This window comes from Gobio gobio (assembly GCF_949357685.1).
Source record: "Gobio gobio genome assembly, chromosome: 16".
NCBI lineage: Eukaryota > Metazoa > Chordata > Actinopteri > Cypriniformes > Gobionidae > Gobio > Gobio gobio.
This window is the reverse complement of record NC_137109.1, coordinates 8472223-8481780: the sequence shown is the minus strand read 5'-3', so window position 1 is coordinate 8481780 and position 9558 is coordinate 8472223. Positions and strand designations below refer to the sequence as shown.

Genomic DNA, 9558 nt, shown 5'->3' with positions numbered 1-9558 from the left:
ACCAACAACCTCAACATATGTAATAATCTGCAATAACAATATGCAGTAGGCCGATATCCATCTATCTAGAGTGCCATGGAAGCAATTAATATAATAATATCCTCCTGAGACCCAGATGTGTGTGTGTGTGTGTGTGTGTGTGTGTGCGCGTGCGTGCGTGCGTGTGTGTGTTTAGTTAACTGCAATGAAAAAAGAAGTGTAATAATGGGATTAATAAATTGTAACGTGAAAGTCATATTCTGATTTGAAACCTCATAACGTTTTTTTCTGCGATGTTTGTTTACTTGGTCAGAAGTTTATTTATTAAAATGGGAATTTCAAATTATTATCATATTTTCGTGCTACATTTGATCATTAAGTCAGAGTCAGTCATTTTTAAAGACCAATGAGAAGTCGTTGTCATGGTGAAACGCCCAAACATTTGATAAAGCCCTGAAAGTTCATGCTCTTTATTAAAACTGTGACATGTATCGTCTCAGAGAAATTCGCTAACATGTAAGTTCCTCTACAAAGGGAAAAGGGGATATAATGCGAGAGAAATTGCTTAAATATCAGCTAAACAGATTCAGGTTTGGCATTTTATAAAGACACGCCCCTTTACCGAATGCCATATAGGATAAAGATGCTCCCCAAACATATTTTTATAAGTACAATTTTATCTATACTTATATAGATATATAGTTTTACTTACCTTCGATGTTGCAGATTCACTTCTCGGCACTGCATTCCCTCAGTCAACGAGTGATTATATGACGTCATAATAGCGGAATTATGGAGCGGATTAAACGAACGATCGACTCGAACGTTCGATTTTCTTGATTTCTCATCTCTGAACAACACTTCCAAAATCAATTGGATTAGACAGTTTTTGTGTAATCCAAACTCAATTTGGAATTTTATCCCTAATTATTTATTTTTCCCAAATTAGGTGGTCTCCCTTTCCTATTGATCTGCAATTATAATATTGCTAGAATCCCTTACAATTTATCTAAATTCCATAAGCAAGCATTACTTGCATGGTCATTCATTTTTAAGCACAACTTTTCCCCTCACCGGTACTTTATTTGGAACAATCGAGATTGCAGGGCTCGACATTAACGCTTGTCCGGGACAAGTGGATTTTTTGAAGGGGCAAGTGAAAGAAAATTTTACTTGCACGACGGAAGTAGCCTGATAAAACGTCATTAACAAAAAATAACTAGGGAATCACCCAAATGCAAGAATGATTCTGCATTCATTACTGTAAGTGGCGATTGACAGTGAATGATAATAATGTATAATGACCTGACGGTAACTAACGTTGCACTGTTGACGCTCGCGCAGCCTCTCACAACAAATGTGCGCCGCTCACACAGAGAAACTCAGTTAACACTGCCGTAAAAATGTAGAAATGTGGAGTTTATTTATATTTATAACATGATACAGTTGCAACGTCACATTACCAAGAGTGCTGTTTTCCTGAATAACATCACGACTGAAAATGACACTGATTTCATATGACAGTTCCATAAACAATTATTAACATTAAGTCACTTACATTTTAGATGCAATATTGAGTGTTTTTGTTCTATTTCAGCAGCGAAAATAGTTCCAAAAGATGACAGCAGAACGCGAGTCACAGCAACAGCGTGTGTTAGTGAATGATTCAGCGTTTTGAATGAATCGATAGAATCAAAGATTCAATGAACTATGCGTAAACGACCGCCTCATTCTTGAATGAATCAGCCGTTTGAACGAATCGACTCAATGACTCACTCATTCAGACGGTCACCTGCTGCCACCTACTGGTGGTTTAGTTTCATCTTTCCAACATTTCTTATTTGTATTAAAAAATATTTAAAACAATCTCATAACAATATTTAAGCAAGTTGTCATTTTTCAGTGTAATAGCCAGTGTCGTCTTCTAATTTAATTTATTGATCCAATTTAAGAATATAAAAGGAAATCTGAATCATAGCCTATATTTAACAAGATTAGGGGAAAAATGCCCTTTATAAAAAGGTAAAAATATCACAAATATGCATATGTCAAAGCTGATTGAACACTGGTGAGAATATTGCTTCAGAATAAATTTTATTTACAACACACAAAAATTATTATTTTTTTTTTTCCGGACAAGCACATTTTTTACTCGGACAAGTGGATGACAGATTTACTTGTCCGAAGGACAAGCATGTGAACATGCTTAATGTCGAGCCCTGTATTGTATATAGGAATAAGTCCTTGTTTTTTGTTTGAGGACATAAAATTGACCGTTTTCCAGTTATTCAATTCAGAAGGTCGTATTTTAAATTATGAAGAATTTGTATGTAAATCTAATTTCCCAGTAACTCCCAGGGAATTTTCCATTGTAATGGACGCTGTTCCTAAAGGAGTTATTATGCTTCTAGAGTCTGTTAGATCATCTCAGACTTTACCTTTATCTTTAGACCCTTTTGAACTTCCAGTAGGAAAACTGTGCTTTCTGTCACATCCTTCATCACGTAATTATAGAATCAGATGATCTCTCTTTCAAAAGGAGCTTGTAACAGTTCCATATGTGGCATCATATTGGAAGAATTTGGTCGATCATATTGATTGGACAAAAGTATGGACTCTGCCTTTGAAATACATAATCACTAATAAGGTTAGAGAAATTTAATTCAAATTATTACACAAATTTTACCCTGCTAAAGTTTTTTTAAAAGTCAGATATAGACACAACTTGATGAAACTTCTTTTCATATTTTCTGGGATTGTCCTCACACACACAACTATTTTGGGACGAATTCTCTAAATGTATCAACTGCAATGTGCTTCCAGGTTTCTCTTTGTTTTTAAAGGATTAGTTCTCTTTTAAATAAACTTTTGCTGATGATTTACTCACCCCCATGTCATCCAAGATGTCCGTGTCAGTCGAAAAGAAATGAAGGTTTTTGATGAATGGCCACTAGGCTAAAACTTAACGAAAAGGATACAAAAGTATCACGCAATCAGGGCCGGCTCTAGCTCTTTGGTTGCCCCCCCCCCCCCCCCCCCCCCCCCCCAGATCTATAGTTTTTAGTATAAAACATAATAAACATAACATAATAAATTTGATTATGAATAAAGATTGATCTGTTGAAAGCAGTTATTTTGAGTTAGATGCTAAATGTTCTCCTCTTATTCATATTTGACATTGAAGGGGTGCATACAACATATTTGCCCACCGGCAACTATAGTTGCCACAGATTCAAATACGATTTTCAAGAAAAAATACAAAAACCTGGGGAAAATAAATGCAGAACATGCCATTCAGAAAAACTTGGGCACAAATGGGTTAAGTATTTATAAAAACTATATAAACAAACATGCTCCTATTGTTACTCCAAGACTTAAAAAGCTAATTATGACTTAAATGATACACTCTAATAAATTGCACATACAAAAATGCTACAAAGAAAGTTGGAGGATATTTAACTAATTATGACTCAAACTATGGATGAACAAACAAAAATGCTTTTATAGTCACTCCAACACTTAATCAAGAAAATTAAGACTTGAAGGATCAATTGCAATAAATTGGTCATACACAAATGCTAGAAAGAATGTTCAACGATATTTACCAAATATTAACTACATAAACTGTGCAAAAACTCTCTTAAGCACCTGTAAAGACACTTAAGCAAATTATGACCCATAAACTGGATTAACTATACCCTCTACAAACAAAAGTGCTATTATGGATACACTGTACTTACCACTACAAAATTAAAATATATAAGTTCTTGTTGCTCTATCCCTATCTTAAATAATAAAAGATGAACAGTTGTTTCTGGCATTTCTATTCACCTTCAAAATTGACGCAGCATTAAAATTTGGCTCGTCTGGATTTCCTTATTGTCAGTGAAATGCGTAGTAATATGTAGATAACTAGCTAGCTAGTGATAGCTTAGTGACAGCAATAAAATGTCCAATGCCGTCCAATATTATTAGTTGATAATATCGATAATACGAAGTAAATTTACTTAGTTTGACACCTTTATGGCTGAGATGAGAAGACTTACCTCTATACTGGGCTTTCTTGTGATCGTCTGCCTTTCTCTTTTTCCGTCCCTGTGCACTCGAGGGTTTAGACCGCTTCATTTTTGAAGAACGCGCCATTGATGAGCTCTTGCCTGACCTAACGCCTGAACGCCTGTGCTCGACAATACTCACTATCAATTCAATCTAATAATCAGGTTAAGTAATTAAACGTGCGGCTGAGGGGGCGCCCAAGGATGATCATGTTTAATAAACAGTATGTTTTATTTCGCTTGTTTTAATTCTATGCTTAATGGGAAGTAAGTTTAAGGGCGCCACTAGAGGGCGCCTGGCTGCGCCCCCAACACATTTGTCGCCCTAGGCAACCGCCTAGCTCGCCTATAGCAAACGCCGGCCCTGCACGCAATCATACAGTGAGACGAGCGCCATAATATGCAAAGTGTTCAGGAGGCATACTATAAGGTTTTGCGAGAGAAAAAAAACTTATTATTCAGTCAAAATACTAAACGTTACTCTGTACACGTTCTGTGAATGTGTGAGCCGTCATCAGCGCTCATGTTTACTATAAACTCGCACTGTTGTCATGGTAACGTTACCCAGGATAAGCACACACACCATTTTGAGAAATCAGGCTCAATAGAAACAAACGCGACTCTCGTCTTTTCTATAAGGTATATGATACGAAATAATACACTAATGCTAATAATAAGGTAAACCTCTTGAAGTGAATGTTGTGTAGCGGTTGTCATGACAACATTGTGAGCAGCTGCTGACAGCGAGACACACGCATTTCACACGCTCACACACCACACCTTGTATTTCTCAGGCAGAGAAATGTCCAGGAGAAGGCCCACCAAGTTGTGCCTGAGGAATCAAGTGAATTCCACATAAAGTTCAGAAGGCCCTGCCACGCACCAGCCAATCAAATAAACAAATATAGCTACCGAACAACCAATCAGAAAATAGCATTGCTGTATCCGGGTAAGATTTAGATATTCCCGCAACAACGTTTACATTCTGCCACCTACTCAGGGCCGGGCCCGTGGCCCCAGATAGCAATGAGTCGGCGGACCACCGGCGGTGATCCGGCGGCTGTAGAAGCGTCAGAATTGCGTAATCGCAAACATGTTTGACGGCGCACCGCCGGCGGCAGCCGCTTTTTAAAAGCGGCAGCCGGCTTCCTACCGCCTTCGTACCGCCGCCGGCCCGCAGGCAAACCGCCGTTCCGCCGCCTTTATACCAGAAGGCGGCCCGGCGGAGGCAAACGCTTTTTTCGAACGATCTGCCTCCGCTTATTGTGTAATAAATAATATATATATTTATTTATTATTCATATATTTGTAACATGCAGTTTATGATGGATAATAATTGAACAAACCAGATAAATTCCCATTTGGCATTTTTATTCCACATTTCAAAGTACATTAACTGTCAATGATACAAGATAATATAAATTAAATATAACAGACAATAAATAAGCTTAAATAGGCCTATAAATAACAAAAAACATTTACTAAAGAACCTGCATGTTTCCAATTAAATTTTGGTTTAAAAAAAAAAAAAAACAGCCTTACAAGCAAATTATAACACTTACAATATTTGTTAATAACAAATAGGTCAGCTCTGGGATGAAAAGAATTACCATTAAATATTATATCAAATAATGAGGATATTTGGTACCAAAGAATGTGCAGGATACCAAATAAATCGAGGTATAACATCACATTTAACAAGCCATTTCTAACAATAGCATAAATGGTAATAATTTAGAGTAAAGCTCTGGAGAAGAATAGAACAGTAGTAGAACAGAACATTATAACAAGCCTGACTATGGGTTCTCCGGTTTTCCCCGACCTCCAGAATGAGGCAGCGCAAATTGGCTTATCTTCAGTGATTTCTTGTGCGCCTATATAAAGGACAAACAACCTCGCCATCCCATATCTATCCAAGGAGCTGCCTTCAAGGCAGGGTCACAGGGAATAAAAAAAAAGTAATTTCCACAGTGAACAGTGTGGATTGGGTGAGTGTAGCCTGAAACTTCTGGCTTCTTTAGGGGTCTTGATGTTACTGACTGCAGGATAAAGAAAGGGTTCCAGGTGTCAGTAGTCAGCCTAGGTGTAAGAGGTCGGCTGTGGGTCCCTCTCAGCTGTGCGGCGTCTTTTTCCACCTTCACGATCAGATGCTCCTTTCAGGTAACGCATAGCGCTAACCTGGACCGCCTCATCAGTGGCATCCTGGGTCGCCGGGTTCTTCCGGATGGCTCCTGTAGAAAATACAGATCTGTCATTCCATGTGAATGTCATAAGGCCACACACATCTACTTAAATATATAACAAATTTATATATTTATATATATATTACTTTGAACAATGGTCTTCAGGAACATGTCTCTAAAACATGCTTTATCCCCTACACCCGTCCAGGTTGTATTAATGGAAAGGTGATTAGAGAAGATACTCTAAAGCATTCGCCACACGGTTGTCTTTAGGTCCCTCCCACATTTGATTGCCAAAAACCGAAGCTGAAAATACAAAAAAGTGTTACAAATTACATATCTCTGAAGCTTCTCATACATAAATATAAAAATGTGACAGGCTGTGATTCAGACTGTAGAATATGCAGTGTACAATCTTAAATTTTACTTTTTAGATTACCCTACAGCATTATAAACAAAATCAGCACACTTACTGGAGCTCTTTATCCTGCCTCAAACTGTTGTCAAGCAACGCCAAATGGGTTGTCTAGGGGGAGTAACAGACCCCCTGGCAGGGATAACTCTCCAAAAGACACATTGGCACTGAAATGTTGCAGCATAGTGTCCATTTTGTTGTCCATGCTATGCACAACATCGCCAAACTCTCCAAGACGTCGCAGCATTAGGGTCTGATCTGCACCTACAGGGGTTCACAGAATAAAAGAATAAAGCAGTCAGTCCTGGTCCCTCAACTACTAAACTATGACATTTACAACTAGGTCTACTACATGTACAGGTGGCCCCAGTGGGAATTAAACCAACAACCACAGGTGTTGTTTGCAAGTTGTACCTGATTGCCCAGTACGAGCAAACGTCGTCAACATTGTCCCAACTTGCTTCACCTGCTCATGAAGTGAGCCGCTGTCATCCGAAGCTACAAAATGAAAGGCATTTGGTAATTTTGGACCTACATCACAGTCAAAAAAGTAAAATTTAAGAAAGAGTGCATGTTCTCACCTGCTCGTGCATTGCTTTCCCTCAGGGCTTGGTTCTCATTCTGGAAATCTACATAAAAAATATTTTATTTTATATATATATATATATATATATATATATATATATATATATATATATATATATATATATATATATATATATATATATATATATCAACAACTACAGGCACAATTTTCCATACTGTTAAAGTTTCCAACATCTGCAATTTCCTGTTTGTCCATCTCAACTCCTTTCAATATTCTTCTCCTTATAGCCCAGTAACTAGACATTGTGACTAACAATTTATTTACCTTGAAAGCCGAAACGATTGTCCAACAATAGGTCTCTTGGATGAAGATAACCGATTGTGCTCTGGTCAAGGTATCTGCAAGAAAATGTGAACAAAACCGCATTAACGTTAAATACAGAATATACAGTAGCTATGCTGTGGGGGGAAAAACTGGTCAGCCAAATGTGGAACAGTAAAATGTATTCATTCAGTGTAGTGATTCAAGTAAACTGCATTGTCCTCAAACATAATAAGTACAGCAGTTCAGAGAAATAACTCATAAATGACCTTAAATGCTAGAAGAACAGTAGCAACACAGCACATGTTAGCTAACACTTGCTAAAACTGACCTAACGTTAGCAGCATGCTTGTTCGGACTAACAAAATAATTTAAATAACCTATATACATCATTCTGTTTTGTTAGAAAACACCAAAAGTTAAACTTAAGTCTTTCTAGATGTAAAGCTTTGGCTAACTTACCTACAGTAGCTAGATACATTTTAACATGTAGAACATGCTTGAACTCAGTGTGTAAAAAAGGCGAAACAGCACGTGTTAGCTAACACTGTGTATTGTGCACTATATCAGCGTGCGTGTCTGAACAAACTAATTAAAACAACCTACCGGTATATACATCAAAAATGAACATAATATTGTGTGACACAAAAAGGAAACATGTACTTACTTAAACGCTCGTAGTCGAGGATATTTTCTGATCTCCTCTCTTCAAATACTAAAACCATGTGATGAGCGGCCGCTGTTGGTAAATCTGTATGTTTTACCGGTTTGTCTTCCGTCTTTTTTAAGTATACTGCCCCTCTCGGCCGGTGGAGGTACTTCTCTGTTTTTTTTATTTTATTTTTATTTAAATTAGTACATGTATAGACAAGTACAATACAAAAAGTACAATGAGAGAAAAATAAAAATAATAAAGCATTGTGGTACAGTTCCGAATATGTAGAACAAAGAATAACAACAAATGTAACACTGTATATAAAATAAATAATAAAAATAAGAATTCTGAGATAGAAAATACTTTATAATATTAAGGCAGTCACATGAAATTGAAAAGCTTTCAGGTTTCTGTTTTTGTAAGCTTTTTGTTTTGCGACCTCATGTTTGAGAGGGTTTCAAATATTGTAAAAATCAGCTTTATAAGAGGTAATATTAGAGGGCTTCTTTTGAGTTATTCTTGTCTTATGAATGTAGAATTTTTCCTAAATAATTAATAATATATTTTTGTTTTTCAGAAAAATATGGGTTTTGAAAACAAAGTAAAATGTCATGAAGTTAGTTCTAATTTTTTGTCATGTCTATTTTAAAGTCAGTCCAAAAAGAAATAGAAAAAAGGCCAATACAAAAATAAGTGTTATCCTAAAATGAACTTTCAAACTTTCTTAACCCTCCTATTATGCTAAAAAAAAAAAAAGTATTACATCCATTATGGGTCAAATTGACCAACACTGTTTAAACACACTCGACATGCAAATAATCAAGTGAAAATTTAAATGTAATTTCCTAAACCTAACCTTATCATGGAATCAAGAGTCAAGAATCTGTTATAAACCCTAATGGCTTTGGAGCAAAAAAAACTAATATTTGATATAATTCACATATAGGCTATTATGATTTTATAATCGCTTCAAATGTGAGAACTAGTTAAAATGCTGTCAGTTCCACTCTATTTCCCAACAAGCCAAACATAGCCAACGTGGCTGGTCGAATTTGAGAGTAGAAATCCTTGTATTTCACAGCGGCTTGCCGCCAGCCGGCCGCGGTCCATTAGGCGGAGGCAACCGCCAGAGAAAATGAAGCCGGCGGCCCGCCGGCTAGTCGGCCGCGGCATCTCGCAAGAAATGGGAGTGACGTATTCGGCGGCAAACGTTTCATCACCGCCAGCGGGACGCACCTATAGCCGACAGCTTAGGGCCGGCGGCAAAAAGAAGCCGTGCCGATATTTTTTGCTATCTGGGGCATAGGCGGAATAGGCAAATGCTAGGGGTGCCACTCATCCATAGGGGCACCAAAATGTATTACTGATAATATTTTATTAATATTCGAAATATTACCAAATAA

General features: G+C 37.1%; 1 long non-coding RNA gene across 1 annotated transcript; it reads right to left on the bottom strand.

Annotated features, from left to right (window-relative positions):
* Window positions 1-5385: 5385 nt before the first annotated feature.
* LOC307139674 lies at window positions 5386-9007 on the bottom strand. Its single transcript, XR_013818156.1, has 7 exons — window positions 8168-9007; window positions 7504-7577; window positions 7214-7261; window positions 7047-7130; window positions 6691-6896; window positions 6364-6523; window positions 5386-6265 (listed from the first exon to the last, which is right to left on the bottom strand). It is a non-coding gene; the product is annotated as an uncharacterized lncRNA (long non-coding RNA).
* Between the last annotated feature and the right edge of the window lie 551 nt (window positions 9008-9558).